Source organism: Dreissena polymorpha, chromosome 8, assembly GCF_020536995.1.
Source record: "Dreissena polymorpha isolate Duluth1 chromosome 8, UMN_Dpol_1.0, whole genome shotgun sequence".
NCBI lineage: Eukaryota > Metazoa > Mollusca > Bivalvia > Myida > Dreissenidae > Dreissena > Dreissena polymorpha.
The window spans coordinates 89758828-89776330 of NC_068362.1; the positions used below are offsets into that span (position 1 = coordinate 89758828).

Sequence of the window (17503 nt, forward strand, 5' to 3'; positions counted from 1 at the left end):
AATTAAAACTCGTTTTTCGTTTCGACGCATGCATTTTCGTAGTTATATGGTTAGTATTCGAGTATATATTGCAAAGAAGTAAACTAGACTTCATGCAAGCTATTTTGGGAAAATAATTTGATGCTTTGTACATTACCTTTTTCGACATTTTTAAAGATATCATATTTGGTTATCAAGTATGCACATGTTCCCGTGAAGCGCATTTACCCAACCAATCAGAACAGAGTTATATTCTAATTTACCGGGTTTTCTTCGCTGCGTTCGCTCCGCCTCTTCTTAGCCAACAATTATGTTTTTACAAAGTGTAGCGGCATAGCATGGCTTGCGAAAAAAAATAAGTTTCACTGGAACACAAGAAAATCCTTTGTAACCTCATCAGTTCAGTTAAAGCATATTGAAAAACTATAATTACTTGTCTAAAGGTAGATCACCTCAGAGTTCAATAAGCTGCTAGCACCAAAAACGCATGATTAATTATGCTTGTTTCCATTTGTTGCTTCGGTGCTTCATTTCATGCTTCGCCATAGAAGAACCTTTAACACATGGTTCATTGGTAGAAGGCCGGAATAAGATGACTTGTATATTTATTGTCAGTCTTAAACTTATCCATCGCAGGTTTACCAAAACGTACGTGTGATCAGCATCTGATAAATGTAAATTTGGAAATCCTGTGATATCGTCTACACCAGAAACCACAAAAATTCGTCAGGTATGTAATACAATTATTGTATCTTACTCTTGGCAACGTCTTTCTATAAACCTAGAGGATATGTGATACTTTCAGAGTATGATCAAGTGGTCATAGAAACAATTGTTTTACGAAGGTGGTAATTAAAGTGCTGAACTCGAAAACATACGGAATACCTTTACAAACCATTTTAGATCCTGTATATGAAAATGGATATACTACAACGTCCTGATTTAACTGTTAGTATATTGAAATATGTTTATCGAACGGGACGTTTTATATTACGACTTTAAGCAAATCAGATTCGCGGCCGGTAATCACGCACGCCACGTGTATTTTGAGATGCATTAATAAATGAGCCAATGCAACTTCCGAGGTGGTGTTCAGGCCCGGATGTTTTGAAATTTCATGGATAATTATAAAAGGTGATAAGGTTTTATATGGTTTTAACGTATTTCGCATTATTTTAAAAATCGTTTTATGTAGTGCGATTCAGCGAAGATCTATTCATCTAAAAATGTACAGAAGCATACATTCTCAACACATTTAAAAACGTGAGAACCTTTCTTAATTGTATCATGGTCGAGTTTTAAAAAGCATTTTGATGACTTTTCCTTTACAACGAGAAAATGTCCACTCAAATAAATCGATACCGGCATCAAACGATTGCATACAACATAAACTAGATGCAGCATGCTTAAAAATATTGGCTTCTTGCCGACGTAGTAGATATTTTTGTATTTTTTTATAAAGAGATGGCGCTTATGACAGGAGGTGGCGCCAATGCATGATGTATCAATTTACAGTCGTATCGCAATTACATTATCACATGACGTACATTTGTTAGATTGCAATTTCTTATATTTATTTTATTTTTCAACGTACATACGAAGGCCCAAATCTTTACAGAACATTAACACATTCTATAATAAATAGAATGTAGTTTTTTAAATTTATAAGTGATCAACTCAATTAAGAAGTCACCAACACGAATAAAACATAGTGTTCGATGTATACCAAAAATGTGTAATACTCAATAAATCCAATAATTTAATGTTCAACATTATCAAAATAATTCATCGACAGCACTATTTGTATACACTATGATAATTAACGAAATAAATATAAGATAATACTTCTTCTTGAAACGATGATTTGTGGCACTTAATCCAAATGGTTAATTTATTAAAAGGACAAGGTCAATGAAACTTAATAAGGGACATATATGTTGTTTTTTTCCACTTTCAACCCCCAAACAATGAAGCTCGGTCTTTTTCCGTTAACTTTTTTGTATAATATATGTTAAATGTTCTTATCTCACTAAGTCCATCAAGACATTATTAGAAAACTACTTTTTCTAATTAAAAACGCACGCGACTCAAGTGTGCTGAAGTAGTTTAGTTTTATTTCACAAGTTCCAAAAGGTCAAAAGACCCATTAGGACAAAATATTTACAAGCAATAAATGGCAAGACAGCGCGTACGAAGTATATGATAATACACATATACATGTAGTTGGAAATAGTGCAAAAAACAAAAAACAAAAACGTTTCAATACATGAGAGCAGGATGACAGAGGGTAGTTATAAACTTATAAGTAAGAAGTGAAGATCTTTTACAACAAAACACATGAGGACAATATATGTTACTTGTTCAATCAAAAAACAACAAAACAGCGCAAACAAAGTACATGATACTAAACATATAAGTGGAGATAGTGCAATCGACGTTTCATTATATGAAAACAGTGTGACAAAAGTTTAATATAAACTTATAAGTTGAAAGTGGAGATATTTTACAACAAGTTATTAAACAGATAAGCATGTATTAAGTACTTTTCTGTTTCTTGTTTGAAGTAATTGTATGAACTTATGCATACTTGATCTTGTGCGAAAAAAATATGGTATATATTTATCTCGTAAATCTTTATATAAATCGCATTCCATAATAAAATGGTATTCATCTTCGAGTTTATTAAAAAAGGAGCACGTTCTATTTTCCACTGGTGTAACTACTGGTTTACTACATCGGCCTGATTCAATATGTAATCTATGTGATCAGCACATGATAAATGTAAAATTGGAAATCCTGTGATATCGTCTACACCAGAAACCACAAAAAATCGTCAGGTATGTAATTCAATGATTGTATCTTACTCTTGACAACGTCTTTCTATAAACCTAGAGGATATGTGAAATGCGAAATTTTTTAATGTTAACAAGGTTAAGATATTCTTGGAATTCAAAAGATTAAATGTTATTTTAAAATAGGGCCTTACTGGAGTCACTTAATCGACTTGACCAGTTTTGCACAAACGTGTCTTTAAGACGCTGATTGACTGTCGACAAGAAAAGTTTCACATTTCCGACGCCCGGCATTATCCAGACATCCTGAAATCCCAGGGAACACAATAGAGCTTTAACTTGTGAGCACCAATTTGTCTTGTTTGGGTTATTTTCAAAGTCGTTTTTCAGAAAATTGTAAACTTTTTTGGCAAATTTGTTTTCATTGCATTGCAATAGTTTGATCCAGTATTTGATTATGTTAAAATGCCTAATATTCTGCATGGACACCCTCCCCAACTCACCATATACAAAATCATTGTGCGTACTTCTCTTATCGCAAAGAGTATTTTTGCAAAATTGTAAATGTAAACGTTCAATGGCTTGGCCTTTGTTTAATCCCCAGACTTCGCTACCATAATTTAAAATAGGAACAATAAGTTTTTTTTCAAATAAGTCTAACCTGTGTTTGACAGTAACATCTGTAAATTTGTATAAGCATTAATTCATTTTAAATATAGCTTTAAGTGCTTGCCCTGATAGGATGTTCTGTGCTTCATTAAATGAGCCACCGGTTGTAAAAACTATGCCTTAATATGTAAATTTGTGAACAATTTCTATAGCGTTATGTTTATATGTAAATGCTAGGTTTTGATAGTTTCTTCCATCTTTACGGAAAATCATTACTTTCGTTTTTGACGTGTTGACAGTGAGTTTCCATTGGTTAAAATATTGTTCAAGTAAATTTAGACTAGTTTGCAGTTATTGACTGCTGTTTGCAAAAATTACAATATCATCAGCATACAAAATTATAAACATTTTGAACGTGTTTACATCAATACCCGGTAAGCCGCTGTGAAGGTAGATGTCTTCTATATCGTTTAAAAACATGGCAAACAAAAACGGGCTTAAACATTCACCATGTCGTACCCCGAGCATGCATGGAAAACTTTCACTTAACATATTAAATATTTAACACGTGATTTAGTTGAGTCATACATGGAGCGTATAATATTTAAAATCCTACCTCTAATTACACATTTTATAAGTTTCAACCACAGGTTATCTCTTGTAACATAGTCAAATGCCTTCGAAAAATCTATGAAGGCACAATATAGTTGTTTACCTGAATTAAATATATGAGATATGAGACCATGTAACACAAAAATATTGTCTATTCTGCTCATTGTCGGCCTAAATCCTGACTGTGCCTCAATGTAAACATTATATTTTTCGGCCCAATTTGACAAGCGTAAATTCAAAATTCGTGTAAATAATTTACCTTAAGTGCTCAGTAATGCTATGCCCCTATAATTGTTAACATCATTCACATTTCCCTTTTTATGTAGAGGCACTACAAATCCCTCTCACCATTCAGTTGTAAAATATCCAATTTCAAATTTTTTATTAAACAATGATTCTAACAAAGGAAGAAACCCAGCTTTACCATAAATGAAACACTCATTTAGGTAATCATCTGGCCCGCCACGTCTATTTGTTTTTAAATTATTAATGGCTTTTACAATAACATCGGTTGTAATACAAACATTTAGTTCATCAAACATACATGTTAGCTCATCGCGCTCGTATCTTTCAATAAAAAACAGAACATCTTCATCAGGTGTGAAGAAATGTGTTTCTGGATTATTAACCGCTTTAAAGTACATCTCAAAATCAGACAAAGGTATTGTCGATGGTTTAACATTGGCACAGCCCTTCAACATATTCCAATACACTTTCGCGTTTTATAGCGAGCATTTGTTAATTCGGTTGTTCTATTTTTATCATATTCATACCTACATTTACGTAAACATGTTTTATATTGACTTCTTGCTGTAACCATATTTACTCTATTTGTATCCGATTTATTTGTACGGTTAATATTTAGCATATGATAAAACGTATCCCTTTTTATATAACATTCTTCGATAAACCATTTATTATTAAATGTATGATTTTTATACGCCCGTTTTAAAAACGGGACGTATTATAGTTTCAACTTGGCGGCGGGCGGGCGGGTAGGCGGGCGGGCGGGCGGCGTCCACAGCAGTTTCCGCTCTCTAATGCAAATATTTTTAATCCGATCTTTACCAAACTTGGTCAGAAGTTTCATCTTGACAATATCTAGGTCAAGTTCGAATATGGGTTATGCCGGGTCAAAAACTAGGTCACAGGGTCACTTAGTGCATTTCAAGCATTTAGCATGGTTTTCGCGCTCTTATTGAAGTAGTCTATATCCGATCTTCACCAAACTTGATCAGAAGTTGTATCTGGACAATATCTGGGTCGAGTTCGAATATGGGTCATGCAGGGTCACAAACTAGGTCACATGGTCACTTAGTGCATTTCAAGCATGAAGCATGGTGTCCGCTCTCTAATTGAAGTAGTTTTTATCCGATCTTTACCAAATTTGGTCAGAAGTTGTATCTAGACAATATCTATGTCAAGTTCAAATATGGTTTATGCCGGGTCAAAAACTTGATCACGAGGTCACTCGAATATGGGTCATGCAGGGTCACAAACTAGATCACATGGTCACTTAGTGCATTTCAAGCATTTAGCATGGTGTCCGCTCTCTAATTGAAGTAATTTTCATCTGATCTTCACCAAATTTGGTCAGAAGTTGTGTCTAGATGATATGTAGGTCAAGTTTAAATATGGGTCATGGTAAAGTTATCAAGTTGTCCAAAACCTTCAAACGGGCGTATCTTGTGACAGTTTGGCACTCTTAGTATCATATGTTTTACTTGGTTCGGCAATATTAAGATTTCGCTTAAACAAGGGAAACATAACGTTATCCATACACAGCATAAATTCACTAATACATGTGGTTATGTCCTCTGGATTTACAGCGCATGATAATGAACGGCAAATGTGTTCCAGCTGATTGCGTACAAGGACTGATGATATGCTATTTTCAAAACAAATTTTTTTCCGATAGTCCCATTTATATACATAATCTTTACCACCAGCACAGCGGTTTAAATTATTGTCATCTGAAATCGATTCATCTCGGTACATATTAATCCCAAAAATTAATTGAACAGAGATCACTTAGTATGTGTGGTTCGTTGACATGAAAATAATTAATAACCGGGAATAAGTCCGGTGAACAAATAACATAATCAACTAAGCTTGAGCCCCTATGCCCAACAAATGTACATTTACCTGTATATTTATCGGCACCCATTCGACCGTTAACTAAACGTAATCCTGAAGATTTACATAAATCCAATAATTGATGCCCGTTGTTATTAATGCGGCCTTTATCGTGTGTATAACGTTTGATTTCTATGTCGGCAATACAATCGTCAGGAAAAAAATCTAGATTCGAGTTATTTGAATCGAATCGTCTACTACATAATCTTGCTAGTCAGATGTGCGTGAGTTAAAGTCTCAAGCAAGTAAAATATAACAATTGCTTCGACACTTCGCATCAATTTCTGTAATACAAATTGTCAGTCTACCGAAATTATTGTTATCGATCATTGTTTGGCGACTACTATCATCTGGTACAACATAACATAAACAAACATATAGATCTTTATCTAACATCAATGTGTCCTTTGAGATTTTTATGCATATAATGTCATCCTGGCTTGTAAAAATTAGTGTCTCATCACATACAAATTTATTTCGTAGATAAATGACAATACCATCTGAAGAACGTTTACTGCCCTTCTTATTTTCTATTCTGTTCAAAACATATTACTCAAAGTTTTCAACATGTAAATTACAGTAGAGTTTATATTTGTCCAAGTTTCTGTTAAAAGTACATCATTATTTTCAAAAACTGTTTTTAATTCAGCTGAGCAGAGTTTATAAGTTCTCCGTGTAATTAAACCCTGTACATTAAGAACAACGCACCGAAGCGTAGCCTTCTCCCATCGTTCTAATTTGTTAGTCTAGCTGGCGGGATAAGCCCGGTGTCAGCTTTTTCTGGTTTCCCGGTTTTCCCAGTTTTATTTATAGCATCCATGTTTTTTCGAGGTGTACACGGAAAGGCACTGATGTCTCGGCTGTAGGGTTTCGATGAAAGCGATCATCGATCCGCTCTAATTGAGGCATCTGAACTGCGTGCAGCTGGTCTTCCATGGGATTTTAAGCTACTAGTAGCACTAGTTTCTGTGTACTTACGCATAAACTGTTGTTTAAGAACATCACATTCTGTAGTGCATGTAAGTTGATTGTCACTTGGCAAGAGTGGAGTTTTAAAAATCGGTGGCACAACATAATTATTATTCTGACTGTGTTGATCTGTGGTTTTTGATATTAGAAATGGATTAGTAGCCCGAGTATCGGCTGCCGATAAATGCACTTGAGATGTAGCGGGTGTTTGTGTTACCGGAAGTTCCTCATTGTGTGATGATGAAAGATCAGAGCATGCATTTTGTGGTACCGGAAGTTCTCTTGTATGTTGTGCAGCGGGCTGAACGTTCAGTGGCATCGATGGCTCCGTTGTTTGTATTCGAAACGTGCTCTCCAGTGACGGATATTCCGTTGGGACTTTGTGGGCATTGCATACTGTTGTATTATGTCTATTCAACTTTGTGCCAGAGAGGCTCAGATCGAGAGCAGCGTTACTCTGCGCGTACGGTTGAGATTTCACGATAGTATTGTTCTGGGTTGATAGACAATCATTACCTTCCTAGACATTATATGACGATTTTGATCCTTGGTGGATCGGCAATTGGTTGTCAACGCAAAGCTGTGCTGTTTGCTGTTGGCCATGTGATACCCGGCAATGTTGATCAAGTGCGTTATGCCCCAAGACTAGACCGCTAGATTGAACTTCCATATGTTCATCAAACAACTGCTGTGGGTGTAAGTCTGCTGCTGAACAAGACTGGTTAGTGACATTTTCATTCATGCGATCAGCAAATTTTATGTTGCTTAAACGATCGAGATTTGCCAATCTGTTTTGGGACATCAACCTACCCCAGTCCGGTAGTTCGTCTCTGAGCAGCTTTCCATTAACTAGGAGTTTTGCTGGGTATGCTATTTGGACTTTCGCCCGTGGGTTGTCTGCTTTCGACTGTTTGTAAAAGGGCCATATACGTGATAGCGCTGTCTGGATTTCTTTAGGGAGATCGACATCTATTGAGGAAGGTAGTAAACTAACAAAATATAATTTAAGTCATGTAAACATAATAGAAACCATAACATAAAATATTTCACTTTAAAATAGCTATACATATGCATTTGCGCCACCTCCTAATCTGAGCGCAACCTCCTTTGCATTGGCTCCATCTCTTTTAGAAAAATGCAAATTTATCTATTAGATCGGCTAGAAGCCGATGTTTTTGTGCATGCATTAACTTGTACAGTTTTAAAGCAATCGTTTTATGTAATGAGCGATTTAATTGGCTGGGAATTTGCTCGTCACACAGGCAAAATACATCGATTTGCTTTTACGAATTTTACCATGACACAACTTATTAAGGTCCTCACGTTTTCAAATGGGTTGTGATTGTTTGTTTCTGAACATCTTTGGTTGAATTTATTATCGCTGAATAGAACAACAATGACCGATTTAAAAAAAAAAATGCGAATTATGTAGAACCCCCCCCATATAAAACCTATTCACCCTGTAAAACTATCTGTTTAATTTTAAAACAACCGGACCTGAACGCCACCTCGGAAGTAGCATTGGCTCATTTATTAAGGCATCTCAAAAAAGAGGTGGCACGCTTGATTAACGCCATGTATTATGACTCGTGAATGTGAGCAAACACATTACATAACATGGTACTTCAATAAACGATGTAAACTTTAGTAGATATAATTGTATTACAATTCTAATGTTTACATTTTGAGTGAATAATTTACCAAGTCGTGAAGATGATCATAGTATTACCATAATTTCAGGGCGATGCATTCAAAGTGGCTCAAGCTGACGTTCTGCATTGCGACTGTCCTTTTTGTTAGGCCATATACATACATCTGCGCCATCCAAAGATCAGCACTGTATTCAGTGATTGATTATGACGCCACCAGTATTTCCAGAGACAACAGTATCCGGTGTGGCGTTGAACATGCATGGCTAAGAACACAAAGCTTACTTGTAGAAGGTTCCAGCTGCCGCGCTGTTGTTAATGGTTTGACCTCTGAAACAATAGGCTCGGTGTACATGAATAAGTACCGAAGTGTGTCATCATACATACCACAGGTAACTATCCTTTATTTGGCAAATTAATGGTTTAAATGTAATTCATGAAATTAGAAACAAACGAAATGGATAAACGAATGGAACGGTTTTGATTGACTGAATGAAAAATATAGTAAGAAAGAAAAGGGAGGAGGAAAAAAAAAAAGAAATGAAGACAGTTGACTTATGTGTCATCAATATTTCTTATTTTAATAAAAAATACCATGAACAAATGTTCTTCGTTACAGTTGCAGGTAATGGAAGCCTTCGTGGAACTGTTTCATCCCGTTCCAGAGGTCCTAACAGGCATGAGGATCAACTTGACGTTGACACCAAAACTTTCATATCCCAATTACGTACAGATATGACGTCATGTGGTTCGATACATTTTAACGTTTACTGAGGCTGAACGTATTTGTTAGCGATGAAATAATGCTATTATTTTCTTGTTTTTTTATCGTTGTTTTGGACCGTCATCAACTATTATCATTTCGGAAATATGTATGTAAGTCTATTTTGTTCAGTCTTATATTAATTTATTCCAGATTTGCCGTTAACCTCGTTAAAAATGCCACTAACATACTAGCACAACTCAGAATTTTTGGAAATAAGTTAATCCTAAACACAATGTTGAATGGAATTTGGCAAGCAGAAACGGGCGCCATAACAGTTAACTTCTTAGCCGAAACACGATACACATTCGCCTTCATTATCGTGGACCAGAACCACATTCGGGTAACAATTCATACTTTTATTTGGCAACTTTATAGAAGGCGTCTTACGGTCTATTTTTCTTTCATCTGACCAGTGTAATTCTTAGTTTTTTTTCCATATCGATTCGGCTGATCCCCATCATCATCATCGTCATCGTCATCATCGTCGTCATCGTAATCGTCATCATCGTCATCATCGTCGTCATCGTAATCGTCGTAATCATCATCGTTTAATCATCCTCACCACCACCAAAGTCCGCAATTGGAATTTTTTAATAAATAATTTAACGAATACGTGAAATTTTGCAAATGTTAAACGGCAAACGGCGATAAGAACGTACACATGGTTGTATTCTTTTCCAAGTTGTTTTTCTTTAAGTCATGATATTTATCAAAAATACTATTTTGTTTCCTCAGGTTTTGATGGATTCCTTTGACGTCATGACATACAAGATTCCAGTCCTGCTTGCAAATGAGGCCAACACAATCGAAGGGTATTGTAACGCCTGTCAAGTTCACACCATATCCATCGCGAATAACACTGTACACTGAGGAACTAAGTAGCTAAATCTCGTTATAAGAACTTGCTCTGATACGTTTTGATGTGGCATTAACTTGCGTTTTTGCTTTTGTAATAAAATAAATATTAGGATAACTTAAGAGTATAATATGTCATATGGAAAGTGTATTATGTTAACCCGATACGGTTTATAGTGATTCTATTCTTTTTAAAGACATTTTATTAGAACTGTCATAAGAAAATCGTGTGAACGTATTTGTCTTTACGTAGATGCGTTATTACTGTTGATGTATAGACTCACGGCTATTTTGTTTTGTTAAAACTTTCTTCCATGTTAATTTGAAGGACATACCTGCACATCTACTTATGGTCAATTCATTTGTTTACAATGCAGAACTTAGGTGTGCAGCTCGATCGAAATGGGTTTGAGTTTGTATCATCTATTCGTAAAAAGCAAGTTCTTAATTAGCAGGTTATGTCAGGTACGTGTACTTGCACTTTAATATTGCCGAATTTCATATCATTTTCAAAGGAAAAGGAATTGCCACCTGACCTGTGCAGGTAGCATGTTTACATATAGTATGTTTCATAATTTGATTAGTTCGAACTATCCACATTTGTTCACATATTTAAAAATATGTCTGCACATATGCAATTGTTTCATTGTGGGTGACCTGCATGTGAAGCTTGAGCTATTTTCCACGTGAAACTTAAATATGTTCCTACTTTTCAAACAATAATTCAGCTAAGAAAATGTATATGAGTAATGTTATGATCTTTTCTTTAAGTCTTGTATAATGATAATAAACACTCGTGTGCCTATATTTTATTCAGTTCAATTGACAACACTATTTTCTACCATAAAAGCCTAAACTATGTTTATATATTTGTAATTATATACCAAATCAATATTTAGAGATAAATATATAGTATCGATAAGAGTAAAATTTGAAATAAATGGATCTGAAAAATATGGGAAACAAGGAATGAACGTTTTGCACCAAATGCCTTATTATATAAAGAACGCAAATAGTACACAAAGGGGTTGTATCAATACTTTGTTTGTGTATGGTGTGAGATATCTTTACGCCTTTTTGCTTAATAATATAAAAAAAATATGGAAAATGTTAAAGAGACATTTGTTGTTTGCTGCATACACGTTTACTTACCGTTAATAATATATTGAGAACGTTTACACACCCTACGTTCATATACCTGATTATGCAAATGTTCCCCAATCTAATTTCTCGAAGTGGGACAGTAACATTTCGAACGCAATCCGTTTAAATCATGTCTAAATCACGTTTAAATCACATCACCTACGATACAGTTTTTTCAAATTTAAATTAAATTTGTATAAAATTTAAGAAGTATGTTTCTTCAAAATGGACGTCGTGTTTTAAAATATACGTAGTATGTTTCTTCAAAATGGACGTCATTTTTTAAAATATAAGTAGTATGTTTCTTCAAAATGGACGTCATGTTTTAAAATATAAGTAATATGTTTCTTCAAAATGGACGTCATGTTAAATCTTTTTTTTTAAATTGAAATATTTTTTGTATAGTGTTTTTGTTAAATTAAAATTTACATCATTTTATTCTTACATATTTACGTTAACTTATATATTCGATTGAATTTTAATTAACGGTCGCCGTAAACGCGTTTTTGTTGTTGTGTGTGTGTATACCAGACCTAGTATACAGTATTTAACTCAAAGTAAAACTCAAACCTTGTGTACAGTAGTAAACTCAATGTTCGTATAATTTTTATAAATTGTTATCACATCTATTATATTTTTTTGTAGTTACAAACTATTCTCAAAGTTTAGATTCAATCGACCACAGAATGAATTTTGCTTTTTCTTGCAAATTTCATAGCTAGTTTAAAAAAAGATTTAATGCAAAGAAATCTCATCATTATTTTATCAGGTCGAACTAAAATAAACGCCAGTTTACTTCACAGAAGTCGAATATATCATATGGGATACATGTTAAAGTTACACATGATGATGTAAACACTTCAAAAGCAAAACATTATTGAAATACAAATACATTCCACCAGAAAGTTTTGCACAATATATATGCATGTTCCCTTTGTGCATTACTGAATTCATCGTCTAATTATTTACACTTTGTTCGTGTTCAGCGTACTGATTTTTAAGTTAAAGCGGCTCAAGATCTTTTAATGATCGTTTTATTTATGGCATTAACGTCAGTTCGAAAAGTATCAACATACACCTATACTATAATTGTGTGTGAACAAACACATTGGTATTTTATACCAAAATTAAAAATTAAAATGTTAAATGTTAAAAACAGTTCATGCACTCAATATTTGTTTAAATGTCATGTTTGTAAGACAAAACACACTTTAAATATTTATGTAATAGCTGTCATAATAGAAATGGTTATATCATCTGTATTGGCGTTAATGGTTATATGCTCTTTATTGTCGTAATATCCCCTTTATTGGCTAAATACGTATCTCTTACCGAATTAAATGTTAGTGTACAAACGTACCAGTGCATTCAATTTGAACAATTCCTTGGATATTGTTATTTATTTTATGAATAACAATAACAATAATAATTATTAGTAGCATTATTGTAAAAGGCATTTTTATTATTATGATTATTATTATTTTATTATCATAATAATTTTTTTATATTTTTGTATTATTATCAGTTTTATAATAATTATAATAATTATTATTGATGTAACTATCAGTATAATAAGAAAAACTAGAACCATCATATCCCCAATGAAATCATTATATTTATTGCGTTTTGTTTTCTCTACTGTGTACGTTGTTAACGACATCATTTTAATTTGTGTTTGTGAGTCACCTTAATAATAAGTTCAAACTTTAACAATGGAAAGACCCTCGATAATGTTGCAAAACTTTTGGTCTAACACTTTCTCCATTATGTTTTTATGAACCAAATGTATAAATGTGCATTAATGTCACGATTTTAGAAATAAAATATGTTTAAAGTAATATTGGGTTATCATATATAGTCCAAACATGCGAAAATGGTGCAGCCAGCGAACCTGTTGACCAGTCTGTGCGTTCGCTCAGTATAGTCAAGAGCTATTCTGTTCGATATTGATGCCGTGAAGTAAGAAAAAAAAACATTACAAAGCTGCTCAAATATTACTCGCCCATAAATAAAAGGCTCTTTAACAGCAGCATGTATCGAATGCGTCTAAAGTTGTCGGGGCGTGAGAAATATTGTGTCCGCCCAAGTACCAACAGGTCACGGGTTCGTTCTCTGAATTGGTAGCGTTCTTTAAATATCTTCAAAGACGTGAACCACTGGCTCTAAACAGTTCACATGCAATCTTATTCAGATTGGAAAATGCATAAACAAGAGTGCGAAATTGTAAAAACGAGTACATTTTAGTTCAATAGGATGGTTTTTAGTTTTACCAAGTTAACCTAACATTCCTAATCTACATGAGACGTGTTCTGAGAAAACTGGGTATAATAAATGTGCGTTAAGTGTCGCCACAAATTAGCCTGTGCAGTCCGCACATGCTAATCAGGGACGACACTTTCCACCTAAATTGGATTTTTTGCTAAGAAGAGACGTCATTTAAACGAAAAATAATAAATGTGGAAAGTGTCGTCCCTGATTAGCCTTTACGACTCATATGGTAAATGTTCGGCCGAAACATAAATTATCATGCTGCTTTATGGCAAAGTTTGACCTTTAAACTTTGCGTGACATTGACCTTTAAGTTAGAAATACGGGTGCTACATGCAACACGTTGAAATTTGTGCAAACTTATTGTTAAATCCATCGATATATAGTTCATTTGTGGCTGAAAGAGAAAAAATCGCATAGACGGACAGACGTACATTACACTTATATAAATGCTGCCTTGTTAGGAAGCGACATCAACATAATTTACCTTTTGAATAATAATAACACACAGATGATACGCAAAAGCTACCTGAACTAACATGAATATCTTTGCAGTCAAATGACAGACAATTATATGTTCAATATTAATAAGAGTTGTCGAACATGTTACACAGGCTTTATGCACGACAAAAGAAATAAAAAGATTCGATATGGTGGTTACCTAGCTTTTTGAAGGCACGTACCCATATTGCAACTCGGCCTATATTAAGTCAAGATTAACAGTTTGACCAAGTTCTACTGAGATTGAGTTAAAATGACTGTCTCTAGAGCGGTAACAAGTTTTTTTCTCTAAAATTCGAGCAGGTGACCTATTTTCTCTCCGCAACATATTCAACATATTAGGATAGAAAATATCAAGATAACAATAATTAACAATGTTCAACAGTACTGAGTGTTTTTCCGCTTGAATGCGGGTTAATATTTGCTCTCTTGTTGACATATATTTTTGAAAATGGTATTAATGAACAAAATCGATTCGGAAAAAAAATCGATGTCACAAAACTAACATCGACTATTGATGTCTTTCTTTACTCATATTTATGTAAAGATGCATCAAAAAGAGCATGCGACGGAAACATAACCTCTTGAATCCCAATACAACAAAAGGCATGTTTACATGATCACACAAGTCATACTTCAGTAAACTAACTTCGATGCACAAGGGCGAACGGTAATAAGTGGCGGATGAGCCTCGTTGCAGAGCAGCTTAGCGTTAAATAAGGTTACAAGCAAAGTTACCGCTTGTAAATAATACTTATTTCGATTTGTCACTTCAGTGATCCATACCAAAGTAGCACAGTATGACGTTTCAACATTCGGACACTTGAAAGACAGATATGAGATCCCATGTGTATTTGTTTCTTTATTTTAACAGCCGAACAAATAAAACCACTAATCATAGTTGTATCTTAATCTGTGAAATATACAATTTTCGTTTGTTTTTAGTAATGCGATTGACCAATCACAAGACATATTTTGGCATAAGAAGTCGTTTACATGAAATGACGTCACATCGATCAATAAAATATATTCGATCGTGTACATATTCTGCCTCGGTGAACAACTGAAATGTTTATAAATATTTGAGGCGTTTAAACATTATTTCGCAATTGTTATTATATAATGTGCAACATATAGTATTCAGGGTGCAGAGTCAACGGGGTTCGCAGCGGTTTGTACACGGGCTGAACAGAATATTAACACATCGTTAAGAACTTTTTTGTGTGCAAATATCTCAAAATATTGAAATACATCGTGAGTGCATAAAAGGCAATTTTTCATGCCCTTTTTGCTGATATCTTAAAATTTAAGAAAACATCTTTGGACATGTCTAAAAACGGTGCTAAATTATATCTCGTCGCGTGCAGAATACACGTGTACATTAATGCTGTTGTCGGCCAAAATCACAGGCTCATTACATAGATTAATTCGGATGCATTTCACATTGCCATAAACAGCATAAATACTATTTTTTATGCACTAGAAAAATTGTTTTAAAAAGTTATTCGACAAAAGCACCGGTGTGTTTATATTCAATAGCGTTTAATTGTGAACCCAACAAAGTCACGTGATCATGCACCCTGGTATTACTATTTTCTGTGCCATATTAGTATTTACGGATGATATATGGCCTCAACTGATCGCTTGTGCCGACATTTCAACTGTATGGGTTTGACAAGAATCAGATATCAGAGGTGATAGCGAAACGGCGAAACGTAGGGCGCTTTATATTAATTGATTTTCGAAGCGTTATTGAAATCCATGCGGTAAAGTACTTAAAGTCTCTATAACGCTCAAAATGAACGAAAATTTCGTAAAGTATTTCGTAAAATAAAGTTAACACCTAAACAATCAGTGTTCCTTATAGCAATAGCCACAATTTCAACGCTAGATGTAGTATGATTACATAGATTTTTGCAGATACAAAATGCTCGTTTTTATTTATTTGTGACCACAATAAATTCCATGCTAATTTCCTGCGAATATATCTATTCATACGACACACGAACACTAAAATGGTACCATGTTAAAACCATAATAAAAACGAGCATTTTTTATCCACAAACATCTATTCTACCAGACCACATCTGGTGTTGAAATTTCGGCAATGGCCATTACGAACAATGATTTTTAATTGTTTAGCTTTATTTTACGAAATATTGTACGCAATTTTCGTTGATTTTGAGTAGTAATGTTACTTTAAACTGTAGATGAGTAATCGGGAGCGTTACATTAAGCGACATTCAGCTATGTGATAAAGCAGAAACCTCAGTGAATGTCTAATTATACGTTTCATACCCTTAGACTGTACGTACATATTGTACATACGATTTGATGAGGTAAAACAACGATTAACACATTACGTGGCGAAATAGGCATCTATGATATTTTGCAAGATATTTAAAAACACACAATGCGCCGAAAGACATTATTTTATTTGTATTTTACTTAGTACAATTAATACGCATTTGAGTGACTGTTTCTGTCCATTATCCCAAATTATTACTGATTTAACAGAATATGGATTCTAGAATATATTTATTTGTGTGTCTATATCTAGTCGCACCTAAGGTCTGAGGCTTTTCGTGACCCGTTCGTGTGGATTTCGAGTCATATCTATAACGTTAATGTCCGTGCGTGGATCGAAATTTAAGTTCGAATAATTTCAATTCACGTGACCGGATAATGTGTCACAAAATATGCCTTCCTCCGCAAAAGTAAAGGAAAACGGTAAAATTCATAATCTCATTTCCGCTCCCTTACTTTGCCATTGCCAGAATTGTTTTAATTTAAATAAATGGCAATAGCATGTGTCATGTAAAATGTAACTGCTCCTATGTGAAGTTTCAAGGTCACAATTCATTGCTAAAGATCAAGAATATGTATGTTTTATACCACTACATCGATAAATGTACATGTACATTTACTAATAAAAAAATGTGTGTTATATAATTTGTAGATCAGTCAACAGGGTTTATGTCAGTCAATGTTTAAAGGTAGCCCATATTATTCAAAATCGACTATTAAATCATTGTTTTGGTGAACCGAAATTGTAAGAATCGACAAAACAAACAATTTGATTCCACGATGTAATATATTTCACACACAACAAAAACACCAACAATAGCAGAAAACATATTTTTTATAAATGTTAAGCGCAAAAGCTAATTATCCGATGGCTGAAATGTCAAACGTCATACAAAATATTCATACCCAATACCAAG

The 17503-nt window shown here is 34.1% G+C and overlaps 1 protein-coding gene across 1 annotated transcript in view; it reads left to right on the forward strand.

The window, feature by feature from the left end:
* The first annotated feature begins 2659 nt into the window (after positions 1-2659).
* Positions 2660-17503, forward strand: part of LOC127842422 (uncharacterized) — a 50377-nt gene continuing 35533 nt past the window's right edge. Inside the window, exon 1 of the mRNA XM_052371918.1 lies at positions 2660-2816. The gene's annotated coding sequence lies outside the window, so the exon portion shown is untranslated. The remainder of the gene's footprint in view (positions 2817-17503) is intronic.